Raw genomic sequence first — 13,604 nt, 5'->3', positions numbered from 1 at the left:
GTTTCCTTGAGATACCTATGTTGACTTTAACTCTCTAGCTATGGCCTTCCTCACCCACTTCCAATTGTCGGTTTAGTAAGAAACTGACACTCATTTGCTCACATCCCTTAAGAAAGATACCACGACCCGCATTTCCAATTATATCCATGAATGGAGACGTTGGTGTCGCCTCATCAAATTCGATATTTCTGATGAGTTTTTGATTGAATGCTTCACAAATTCATTCGTTAACAAGATTGCTAAGGATATAGCTATGGGTGGATGTGTTATTGAAGAGAAAGTTATTGCCCATGTTCAGTATCTAGACTTAGTCTATTCGCAATCTGACACGTTGTATGAGATATTTCCTAATGCTTCAAGACCATCTTCAGATCTAACAGCATCAAAGTCTCCTGATGTACCACCTGTTGATGGTGTAATTGGTTCCATGTCTCAGACTTCCATGAAATCTTCCTGGAAGTAGAAATCTGTTTCAAACACTGGTTCCAATAATCCTTCGAAAAAATCATCAAGTCCTGGTAAAACCTTTGAGGTACATGTTGTTTAGTCTATCGAAGCAGATAAGGCCTCCAAAGGTAAGAAAAAGGGCAAAGTTAAAACCAAAGCCGATGCCCCAAAATAGGATCCACCCAAATCATTTTTTGATGTTGCTTCTAAGAGGAACTCAAAATATCCTTTCCTCATTTATGAGGAAGATCATTACACCAAGGATTGTCCCCGACGTTATGAAGTTAATTGCTTATTGAAAGGGACTCCAGTGGTTTTAAAAGGACCATATCAGCAGATGTAGTTGGTATACCAACCGTAATCCTCTGCCTCCTTTGGTTCCCAAGTTTTCATAATGCATGTTTCATCACCTATTTCAATTGATACTCAAACAATGGACTATCAAACCCCGCATAAGTAGACGGTGGAGAAAGAAGTCACTGATATGATTTCTACTTCCACTCCATCCAGTTCTAGTCTGCTCCATGTTGAGCGCCCTAATAGTGAGTGCGTAATTCGACCACCTCCCAAGGGTGTACTTCGGAAATCATCTTATAATCTGAATGTTAGAGCTGCATAAAACTACAATATTGTTGAGGATTTAGCTCAAGCACCTTTGGCGATGTTTGCCTTAGAGGTTTTCCAAAACTGTCAAATGCAGCAGAAATCATTGTTGTCTGCTATAGGTGCTATTGATCCCAAAAACCATGTTCCTCGTCTTCCTCATCAAATTTCTTTTCTAATAGAGGTCCTCATCAAAGGAAAGATGCTCCATCAGACTATTCTTGATGAAGGTGCTTCCACCTACATCATGTCTATTTCATGTTGGAAGGCCATTAGCTCTCGTTCTCTTAACCACTCCCTGAACACTTTGGATGCCTTTGATGGTAGAGGCTCCCATCCATATGATATTCTCACAAACTTGCCGATTACATTGAAAGGAAAGACCGTTGAGTTAGAAGTGGAAGTTGTAAATGTGAATCTCAACTACAACCTCCTTCTCAGGCGAAGCTGTACCCACGCTATGTTTTTTGTGGTTTCTTCTTTGTTCTGGGTGCTTCATTTTCCTCACAAAGGTAAAATTGTCACCATTGACCAAATGTCTTTTTTCTCTTTCGGTTCATTGACCGCTAATGTCCCTTATGTGGGAAATACTGAGATTCATTATGAGAGTGTGGGGGCAGGTCTCTTCAAAGATTCTTATTTAATGGGTACTTTTACTCTCCCACCTCTAAATGTTACTTCGATCAATATGATCTTGGTTTCTACGGGTCCTTGGATTATTCCTACTCTAGATCAAATTGATTCATTTGGCTATTCTATGCCTGTAAGTCCATCAGGACAAAATTATCAAGAAATTGTCTTGGCTTCGATGGCCGCTTCAAAAATTCATATTGTTTTCAGTATGAACCTGGAGACTTATGTGCTATCTCCTTGGCTTGGTTGTTGGGATTCTCCAGATCCTTTGAATGAGACATTCCCCACTGGCGAGAGTGTCTTTGATGTTATGTCTCGAGATGAAACTCGGAATGGTCTTCGTCATCATTCTTCATTTCTTCCCAGCCTCAGTAATATGACTTCGTGTTTTGAAGCACTTGTTTCTCATTGCCCAACGCATCCACTTCAAGCACCTGTCCTGGTACATGAAGTCCTGTTTGAGAGTAATATGGGAAACTTTACTGCAACCCTGCCTTTTAACATTTTAGTCCAACCTGAAATCGTCAAAATCTTTCAACTCGGGCACCTTTTCCTCATCATGAGATTAAGCTTTTCTTGCCTCCTCTCATTAGATTTTTTCACAGAGTCTCTACCATTTTCCCGTTATCGCAATGGGGTTTTCATCTTATGACTCGTAACCCTCACTCACCTGGGGGGCATGGGGGCATAGCCTTTTATGAGTTCTACTATATTATTTGGCTGAGCTGATGCTTACATGTCATGTCAATGGTGAAACTTTGGTTTTATTCTTTGTTGATTGGTTACCAGAGTTTGGAAATGGACTCCATCTAAATTTTTTATGCGAGGTCATCCGTGTAAATATTCTTTTTTTACATTAGTGTTTCAATTCATTAGTGTGCATTTTGAGTATTGGTGTGTTTGTTTTCTTTGCAGACATGTGTTTTTATTCTTACCTTGCATTCCACTCGGTTTGTAGATGTCGTCAAGCCATTACGTTGGTTTTTCTGATGGTGCTTGTCGTAGCATGCAAAACCTATACCCCGCAACATGGGTACACTATGCCCCTAATGGCGAGATGATTAACTTACAAGGTATATGCCTTGGTCGAACAACTAATAATATTGTTGAATACAATGCAGTCGTTGAACTCTTGTAAGAAGCAGTTTCTCTTGGCATTAGGGATTTCATTGTCAAGTTAGATTCACAGCTCATTGTGTTATAGTTAAACAATCATTACTCAGTGACAAATCCACAAGTATTGTGTATGTATCTATGTGTTGGATTATTGGAAAGAAATTTTGATTTCACCACATATCAACATATTCCACGTAATTTAAATACATTAACAGATGCATTAGCAAATTTTGTTTTTGATAGACATTTGCGTCATTTATAAAACTGATCATTTTATGGACACATAAGTAGGAAATAAAACATGTATATATATCTATATCTATATATATATATATATATATATATATATATATAGTCTATTGAATTTTTTTGAATCAAAGTCTAAAAAATAAAGTGTTTCGGGACACTTGGATTTTAAAGCCTACAAAATGTGTAAAAGAGCTAAAAAGGCTATCAGCCTACACGCTGCTCATGATAGCACGAGACCGCTCTGATCACTCAGCCTAATAGTTGATGTAGTCTCACTGATACTCCCACTGTGTGTCTCTTCCAACGCAATGGAACCTCATCAATAGTGGCATACTCTGGGACTCCTCAAGTAATCACCTCCAGGTTTCACTCCATCTCAGCTAAGGGGTCTGCCCCTTCTTCATATTCTGCGCCCACTATCTGATGAATAACTTGCTGTGATATCGGCGACATGCCAGGTGGTCTCTTTGGTCCAAAATATGCTCATTTATCACAAGTTGAGTCTCAATTTACAATTTTACAAAAATCATAAAACTTGAAAAAATCCAAAAAACAAGTTTTTACCTGCATTGGTCCACTATTCTCCTGGTGGCAGAGGTAGATTTGGATCCCACCTAAAATCTATGCCAGCATAAGCATATTCATCTACAATGAGTAGTTGGCATCCTAGGCAAGCAAAAAATTGTGGTGGGTAATGCATATGCTGACCTGTTCCTCCTCGAGGCATGAGTTGACTCCATCTCACTAGTCTTGGATATCGGGGGGCAGGATTTGGTACCTATGATACCAGAATAAGGACATTCACTCTCAAAAGAAGGTCACCATTATCGAACTGAACCCGAATTGCTTCAGGTGTCCATGCTTCCCCTTGGTCAGCTATCTTTTCATATTTTCTAGAAGGCCTCCACACCAGTTAAATATGGTGGGGGTCAAACACGCAAAAAACATACTGGAACTAGGATTTTGAAGCTTCATGCAAGGCTTGCGTGCCAGATACATGCGCCATAGTGAACAAGATCATTCTCAAAGGAAGTTTGTTGGTAATCATTGTTGTCTTCACCTTCCCTCCTTGGGTCATTTCGGCACCTGGACAATGCCTCTGGACTAGAGTTCTCGTGCACTCACCTCCTGAGAGAGATCCAAAGAGTTGGATCGCTTCTCCTCTTCGGGACAATCCCGTGATGAAGTAGATATCCGCCTCCTCAAGTTCTATTTCCTGGCCTTTTATGATGAAGATCTCTCAATCTACATCCCAAAGACTGATCAAATAGGGCAACAATTCCATCTGGGCCCTTAACCTTGTGGTCCTGAAGAACTTTAGTAGCCCACAGTTCCTTAGAGCATTGATACATTCAGGATCCTAAGATGCTTCATGGTATTTTGCCTCATGGCCTCTTTCTTTCCATTCCAGAACCATGATCTCCTGCAAAACATCATTTAGCACCAATTAATGCTTTTTTCATGGATTAAAATCAAAGATTTTTTGCTTGAAAAGGAGGTTTTTCTTCAAAAATTCTTCCTCGGCACCATCGCACCTATTTTTATAAACATAGTGATATCATCATGATGGCCTTTTGGCTCGAGTGTGATCATCATGGGTCTGATGACCATACCCGCAATGATCGTAGATGCCCTAAAAATTGAAAATCCTCCCTTATAGCACATAAATTACCGTTAAAAATGCATAAAAATGTGATAAATGCAAGAGCAAGGATGGGATTCTTACCTGTTGCAGATGGTTTGCGAAATGGCACTCTGGATCTCCCATTGCAGCCACTTGAAAATCAAGAATATTAGGGCGAAAATGCACTTTCAGAGCTTACTATGGTAAAATGGTAAAAAATAAAACTACTTTTGGTTATTTATAAGTTTTTCAAGTCAATTTTGTTAATATTTTAATAATATTTTATTATTATTTCTTGATTTTAGTGATGGGTGAGTTTCTTTGTGCAGTTACAGGTACCTTCAGGTGAACAGTGATCATTATTGACTGATTCTTGCGAGTTTTGTTTTATCTCTTTTTCGGACTCATTAAATAAATGAAAAAGGAACCCCCCAGGAGTCATTGAGCTATTTTCTGACTCTTGAAAACTGAAAATATTGCCGAGTACTTGTCATTTTGAACTCGTTAAATAAATGAATTGACATCACCTCAGTATATGTTTACCCCTTTTTCGGGCCGAGATTTACTATTTACGAAAAATGTACAACTTGATCGACATGGTCAAGAGGTTCTCTCAGATATTGTTTTCTACTTATTTAGATTCGAGAGACAAATTACGAAAAGGGACATGATGGAGTTTTATTTTTTGTTTCTTTTTCAAACTCTCTAAACATCAAAAGGACGTTGAGTTTGTCTTACGTTGGACTCGTTAAACTTTTACGACGAAAGACTCATCACCATGATGAGATCGAGCTTCTCCTTCCTAGGGTTCGTAAAACTTACTAGGATGGATTCATTCGAAGAATGAAATTACATGACAAGCATATACTATCCCCTTCAAGCTTGTGATAAAAAATAATTGGGGTACTCACTAGCGGGGAAAAATGAAGATGAAAATCCTTTGTATAGGCGGCATGTCGCTCTTGAACATGACACTCTTCTGCTCTTGTTTCGGGTTTGGGATATACTCACTCTGTTACTTGTCCTCCTGGGTTTGGGTGATCCATTTTTGCCTCTCATTTGACTATTCCATTTTTTCATCATTTACCTTTAGTCCTATGTCGAGTCAGATGCTACCACACTCCAGAGTTGTGTCACCAGTGTTCAAGAGAAGTCCTATCTGCAGTTATTTACCTATACATTTTCTGACCTATTGTTACAGTCTTGGATCTTATTCATTTCATTCCACTTTATTCCTTGTTTCGTGTCGATGATGAGGGACTCATCATTTCCCTCCTTCGACGGGTCACTTCCTGTCGACTTCAACTCATTATCCAGGAATATGACTTAGAAACTCCCTTTCAGTACCTTAGAGCTTGCATGCCCTAATGGCAATTTCTTCGCATCCGATGACAGGTCTTCATCATTGGCCTTCGATTGGATGATTCCACGAGTGTTCGACTTCAGTTTCATTATCACATTCACAGATTATATTGTCATACCTTGAGAGCCATTGTCATTATTGGTGGTTTCTCTCGTACTTGTTAACGATCCACATCATTGGCCGGTAATCAGGTGGTTTTCTAGCATGTTCGACTTCAACACATTCATTCTCATGTTAGAATTCATACGTTGATCAGGTCAGGATGGAGCGCAAGACCCCGAGTCTTGTCTGATATGACTCGGGCTGCATGGAGTTACATGTTATTCTTGATTGTACACATGTTTCCGCTATATAGATGGTTGTGAACATACTGTGTGACTTTACATTTATGGTGATCCTTCTATATTAGATGGCTACGACCATGCCTTGGATCTTAGATTCACAGATGATCCTTCTCATTTGGATGGTTGCACCCATACCATGGATCTTTCCATGTAGTCCTTATCATCTAGATGGCTACATCCATACTGTGGATTCATGATAGATATGTATATGTATATATGTCCTTGATTTGTAGGTGTCCTGACAGTTTTTTTCCTCGTCCTTGATTTGCAGGTCTCCTGACAGTTTTTTTCCTCGTCCTTGCAAGAGCTCATAAAGCATCTCAACCATGACTCCTCATTCTGCCTTCATGCTTTAGCGGGCATCTGTTACACAGTATTTTGTCACACCTCCTGTACTTCCCTGTGAGATACCCTGAAGTGCCTGAAACATGACCATTATGCAGTGTACTCATTCATGTATACAACTCAGATCCCTCCTAAGACATTGATTCGAAAATGCCTTGAGATTTCACTAAAGAAATATCTCTAAAACCCTAAATTGAGAATCATCGCTCTTATAAGGCTTAAAACAGCGATGGTCATGTGTTTCACTGTACTTGACCAGTGATGGCATCACTTTATTCCCTTGCATACCCCTGATGATCCCAAAGAGGTAATTTTCCAAAATAGGATGAGAATATTTGTGATCTAGAAGCTTCCAGAGCGGCAAGTTGGAAGTTGTTTCGCATAGGTGAGGTTGAATACTCCCATGTTTGACCTCTTGGTCTTATCCCTATGAGCTACCTCAATGAGATGAGGGCATAATCTTATCTTTGGAGAGGTCTCAACTCCCTTTCCCAGCCTATAAATGCATCCTCTCCCATTCCCAAATGGTTGGTCTATGTCTATTTGCACCCTTATTCTAAGATTGTTCCTAGAGGTTATTCATTTGACTTGGAGAAGGAGTGCTTGGAGAGTTCTTGGCTTGGACTTGGATTACCACTCAAGGAGAGCCTATCAACATCAAGGCTTTGGTTGTAAGATGCCCTTTATTTTCTAATTATACACAATTGCTGGTTCATCTTACGAAAATGTATATGTTCATGTATCATTTAGCTTGACATTCCTTGATCAGTTAAGTAGGTTGCTATTGTATTTTCTACTTGTTTTGGCATGTCTTGTTGTGTCTTGATCACTTGTGCAGGTGCATAAACACTGAGATAAGAAGGAACAAGCCCATGATACAAGCAGTCCAGGGTCCTCAACAAAGGAGATCAGAATAGCATCAGAACAAGGTAGGTCATCTCCTTCATTCTTCTTTTCAATTGTAACCTAGGAAGATATCTAGTTGATTGTCACTTTAGTTGCTAGACCCACTCATTGGGCTAGAGGGATTGTCTCTATTTTCATAGAAGATTTACCTTAAAAACACCTACAAAATCTATTTTAACTCTATTCAATCACTCGTTTAAGCAAGAAAATTTCTACTAAGAAAGGTTTGCTACCATGCCTAGCTCAAACAAATCATTCCCAAACACTATTTCTCTTGACAATAAAATCACACTGACATGTTAACTATGAAATGCTTAGAAGCTAATTATAGAATTAAAACTATGCTTAATGAAAGCAGAATTCATTTAACACACTTTGATGCTAATCGAAAAAAGAGAATCCTATTCTAAAATCATGCACACTAAATCTAAATCCAGGGTCTCACAAATCTACTACTTTACTTAATCAACAAAAGACTAAATTATTGCAATGACCATTTCAAGACTAAATTACTTCATTTCCAATGCCAATTAAAACCTAGACTACTCCTAATTGAAATCAAATGTTGTAACTACCAATTCACACTGTATCTAATGGAAAACAAAGCTATTCTAATCAAACTCAAAATGCCTTACTATAAAATGAAATCATACAACAACTGTTCAGCTTGCATGAGAAACATTTCAGCTTGAATTTAGGCACAACATATACGTATTCAGAAATCGTTAACTCTAAATTCAATCCATATTAGTAATACTTCCAACTGCAACATCTTAATGTATTCACGCTCACTTGTCTATGGAGATAACATAGTATGGTTCTAACATGGAAATATATGATAAAGAAAATATACCCAGAAATAACAAGAGAGAAATATATAAACTATAGATCTTTATTAATATCAAACCCTTGAGGTAGGGTAACACCATACAATCACTCCTTAAGGAAGGAGAACACTCCACAAGCCATATTCTTGTCAATACAATAATCCTTGACCTCTCTCCATGGGGAGTCTCTAGCCTCTATATAGGCCTCATACATACAATACCATGGGTCAATACCTTGTGTCTCTCAATACCATATATCTAATACAATGGGTTTATCACATTATTACTAACTACTTTTGGTCCCTTACATGATGCGTGTTAACCACTTTATTTATTAACTATGACCCATCCCATTATTACATTATTCCCTTGGGTACCTCCCTCTATACCCCATAATATCCCCCCTAGGCATACTACATTCCACCCCCCTTAAACATGTTTTGTCCCCAAAACATAAGAAGAACACAAATAATAAGATCTACTCAAAAGAGTAGTCCATTGGTACCATGCATGTGCATCTAGCCATCCCAGAGACAGATGATTACTTGATCTAGTTGGTGCCTTGCTTGCTTGAGATGGGTGTTTATATTGGTGGTTCCTCTGTGTTGATGTGCTGTAGGTGGATTGACGCACCTATTTATCTATCATGCAGGGGTTGTTTTCCTTGTTGATAATTTGTTTCCATTGTGTTGGTTGTTTTCTTGTTGGGTGATGTGGGTGGTGATATGCTAAAGTCTTACCCAATGGTGTATCTTTCTTTAATTCACCACCCAATGTAACCTGATTGGTATCTGGTACATGTTGTGGTGCCTGCGGTTGTTGCTTATCTTCCAGTATTACTTCAACCATGGATTCCTCATCTGATGTGTCAGTACCTGCAACATCTTCTGCTTCAAGCTCCTTGGACTCTACCTGTTTATTGATGGAAATGTCCTGTAATGTAATTTTCTTCTTTTTATACAAGAGTTTCAGGAATTTCTTCTGCACATTAATATTGATAGTACCAATAGATTCCATCCAAGGGTATCCCAAAACAACATCCACATTATCCATATTTGAAGCATAAAAATCAAAATGAAATACATACTTATCCTTAGAAATATTCAAGTATTTATAAACTTGAAGATCCTCATTATCAACCTGTGTGTTCTCAATGTGTTTTGCGGGAACTTGCAATTTTTTTTCCAAATTAACATTTATAAGATTTTTCTTGCAACTATGATTTATAGACATAATGATCTTCTCCTTCTGAATACATCCAAAAGAAATTTTCAAATTCTTCATCTGAAAGTTTGTACAACTTCTTGTTGTCAAGTGATCTCCACCATATGGCAGTCTCATCTTTCAAACTAAGCCATAATAAACCCTTCCAATTTTTCCCAAATGCTGACTTTTCCCTTCTTATGAATTCTTCAATAGTAGGGCCATCATTTTTTCCTGTAAAAATCCGCTCAGTAAAAGCCATGAAGTAGAATGAGGGTTTTGAAAAAATTACCTACTTTATGCAGTAAATTTAAAATCACCACAACTCAATCAATATTGTCCATAATACTTATTATAACCTATTCTTGAAAATAGAACAACCATTCTGCATCTTCCTATGTGATAGAAATACTGATCTAGGCACTCTCGAATTTCAGATTTGTGCTGCAACTGTCTCGCCATCACAGAAATTTCTGAAAAAAAAGTTGATTTCAATCAACGATATCTCTCTCATCCGGACTTTGATTCAACCAATTTGTTTCTGGAAAGGGAAATTTTTCAAGAGGATCTCAGATATGCAATTATTTTTGTCAAAATTTCCCATAAAAACTACAAAAATGAACTGGATATCTGCCATCCACGAATTTTTGTTAGAATTTTTTTTTGCACAGAGCTGATTTTTAAATCAACGATATCTCCCTCATCCAGACTCCAATTCAGCCAATGTTATTTTTGAATTTGGGTATTTTTTCACAAAGAATCCAGATCTACAATTTGATTCACCAGAAGTTTCAGATCTGATCTGCAAACTCGTTGCCGAAAAAATTCCCGCAAAAAAAAAAAAATCTCCCCGCTTTGCCCAAGAAAGTTATCTGATAACACTTGTTATAGATCTGACCTGCAAATATATAAAAATATAAATATATCCATAAATAGCAATAGACATAGATAAACTTCAGATCTTTATTAATATCAAAACCCTTGAGGTAGGGTAACACCATACAATCTAAAAATCCTTAAGGAAGGAGAGCACTCCAGAAGCCATATGTTTATCAATACGATAATCCTTGACCTCTCTCCATGGGGAGTCTCTAGCCTCTATATAGGCCTCATACATACAATATCATGGATCAATACCATGCGTCTCTCAATACCATATATCTAATACAATGAGCTTATCACATTATTGCTAACTACTTGTGGTCCCTTACATGATGCGGGTTAACCACTTTATTTATTAACTATGACCCATCCCATTATTACATTATTCTCTTGGGTACCTCCCTCTGTACCCCATAATATCCCCCCTATGTATATTACATCAAATGATTATGCTAGCATGGATTTAATGATGATGAACTATAATACTATAGTCCAGTGAAAACAATCTCTCTAATCAATCAACCTTCGATACAAATGATTAATAAACACCTACAAATCAAACCAAAGTTTAATTGCAATATTACACGACAATCATTCAAACACTTTGCAAAATTCAAATCAATGGAAACTAACTCTGCAAAATGACACGGTTTCCTAATCTATACTAGCTATTGGCTCGATTCTAGAAGTGGTGGGCCTCCCACACCTGGAGAAATATAGTTTACTACATTGAAATGAAAATTAAAACATGAACATTATAACTCACAATCAAATATGTTGAAAACCGATCTGATTCAAAGCTCAGATATGATCATATATATCTTAAATCTTCTGGAACAAAGTTTGTAAAATTAACAACAACATGACATTACATCCCTCCCATGCATACATGCAGAGAATTGCCTTTATACAGAGTCTGTCCCTCTAAAATATAACAAAAATTGTCTGTCTAATTAATTCATATGATCTGTGTAATCTTCCCAGTGAAGTCAAAGAGATTCTTGATGGCTAATTTACCCAATCTGCACAACAGATTCTTGGCAATCCTGGAGAATGCAATCCTTAACTGCTTAGTTGGTTGAGGTGGGTGGTTGACTGGATGAGTTTTCCTTCTAGATATTCAACCCCCATCCTCCACGTGCTGCAAAACCATTCAGAACCGAACATGAATGGTCCAGACTCCTTCAGACCCAAAACCGAGTCATTCAACGATTTTGTACTTAAGAATTGTTTTGACCTTAACTTCCTTTTAGTGATGAATTTTGCCGAATGTTTTTTGGGTTATATGAAAGAGGGCATTTTGAGCACGATGCAAGTCTCATAATGTCGAGATTCTTCACCATTTGATCAAAAACTTCATATTTTCACCTACAACAATTTCATTCCATACTCAACCTTCTAGTAACTAGTTTAACTGACTTGTGAAGAATTTTGGTGATGGAACCCTGCGATAAAGGAACTTAGCAAAACCGTCATTAGAAAAACATGGCAAAACAATATTTGATCATAGAAGAGTCAAGAAAACTAATTATAACCAACCATAGAGTGTAAGATATGTATTTGGCAGCAAGTTATGGAATTATGGTACGAAATGGGTTAAAAGTACATGAATATAGGTTATGAATGATGGTATTGTATGATGAAAACATGGGCATATTTAAGGCCCAACAAGGTTTCCAAGGTAAAATATATGTGTTAAATGTGTGTGTTTTCCATTGTTTTTCTCCTATTCTAATTAATAATTTGTTTGCAATAATTCAATTGTATAGGAATAAAAACCTACATTTGAGAGACAATTCTTAGGTAATACTCGACTTGGTGAAAGAGTCAAAGTTACTCATTTTATAATGGTGGTTTTGGGAACATGATTTTGGATGCCCATGGATTGCATGTAGTGAAGCCTTTAAAAGGCTCATGAATACCTCATTGTAATGGGGCGAGGGGAGGAGAGCAGTGAAGGCTTACTTGGCCAAATTGGTTGGGTTTTGATTGAGGGATAATGAAATTTTGTTGGCTACTTTTTTCTCAAATTAGTTTTTTCAAGATAAAACATTATGTTTATGTTTTATGAAATATGTTTTTGATTTGTGATTTTTTTCGTATGGTTTTTAATCTCCTCTTAATAAATTTATTTCTCACTTGTAATTTTAACATGGTAAAAACGTTTAAGGTTTATTTATGGCTTTTCTACTTGAATTTGATAAATCTATTAGAGCCAAGTGTTGGCTTTAGAGGGATGTATTTGTTGCTAATGGTTTATTTGGCTTGGTGAGTGTGAGAGAGGAACATAAGTATGGAAATAAGAAGAAAGTGAATTAAATGGAAGAATCAAAGGAGAATGAATTAATGATCAATTGGAATGTAGAGTGTGTGGATTCTAGATTGGGTTCATGGTGTGGTTCACATTGTTTTGTGTCATGTCAAAGGGAATGTCATCTAGGTTGCACAAGGAGGAGGCCCAAGTAATGAGTATGAAGCACATGAACACGAAACTAGAAGAGAAAATCAAGGTTAATGTGCACATGTTCATAAGGAGAATAAGCACAAAAGATGGATGCAGAGAGGAGAACATTGGGCGAGAGGATGGTGATAGCAAAATTGAAAAAAAATATTATTATTTTATAATGGAATTAAAAAATTTATTACATATAAATGACCATATTGTTGTAGGCCTAGTAAGGCATGCGTACCCCTGGGAACTTATTGTTAAAGTCTAGATTTAGATCTAGGTGATTGATTGAATTATACCTTAGATATAACTTTTGATTGGGGTAGGGTCTATATGTGAGTGATGCTGACTCAATTGGTCAATTTTTCCATATTTGGTGAAGGGAAACCCCAAGTCAAGTTGTAAGGGGGGGTTGTTAGGTAAAACTTGACTTCGAAAAAGATTCAAAGTTACTTGGTTTATAGTGGTGGTTTTGGGAAGATGGTTTTGGATTCCCATGGTGTTTTTCATATGGATTACATAAAATGAAGCCTTTAAAAGGCTTGGGAATGCTTCATTATATTAGGACTAGGGGAGGTGAGTGATGAAGGCTCACTTGGCTAGTTTAGCTAGG

The sequence above is a fragment of the Pinus tabuliformis genome, chromosome 4_2 (assembly GCF_031772625.1).
Source record: "Pinus tabuliformis cultivar Carrire ecotype Pingquan chromosome 4_2, CPIR1, whole genome shotgun sequence".
NCBI classification, from domain to species: Eukaryota; Viridiplantae; Streptophyta; class Pinopsida; order Pinales; family Pinaceae; genus Pinus; species Pinus tabuliformis.
The sequence above is the reverse complement of the archived record's forward strand: the minus strand, read 5'-3'. Positions refer to the sequence as shown.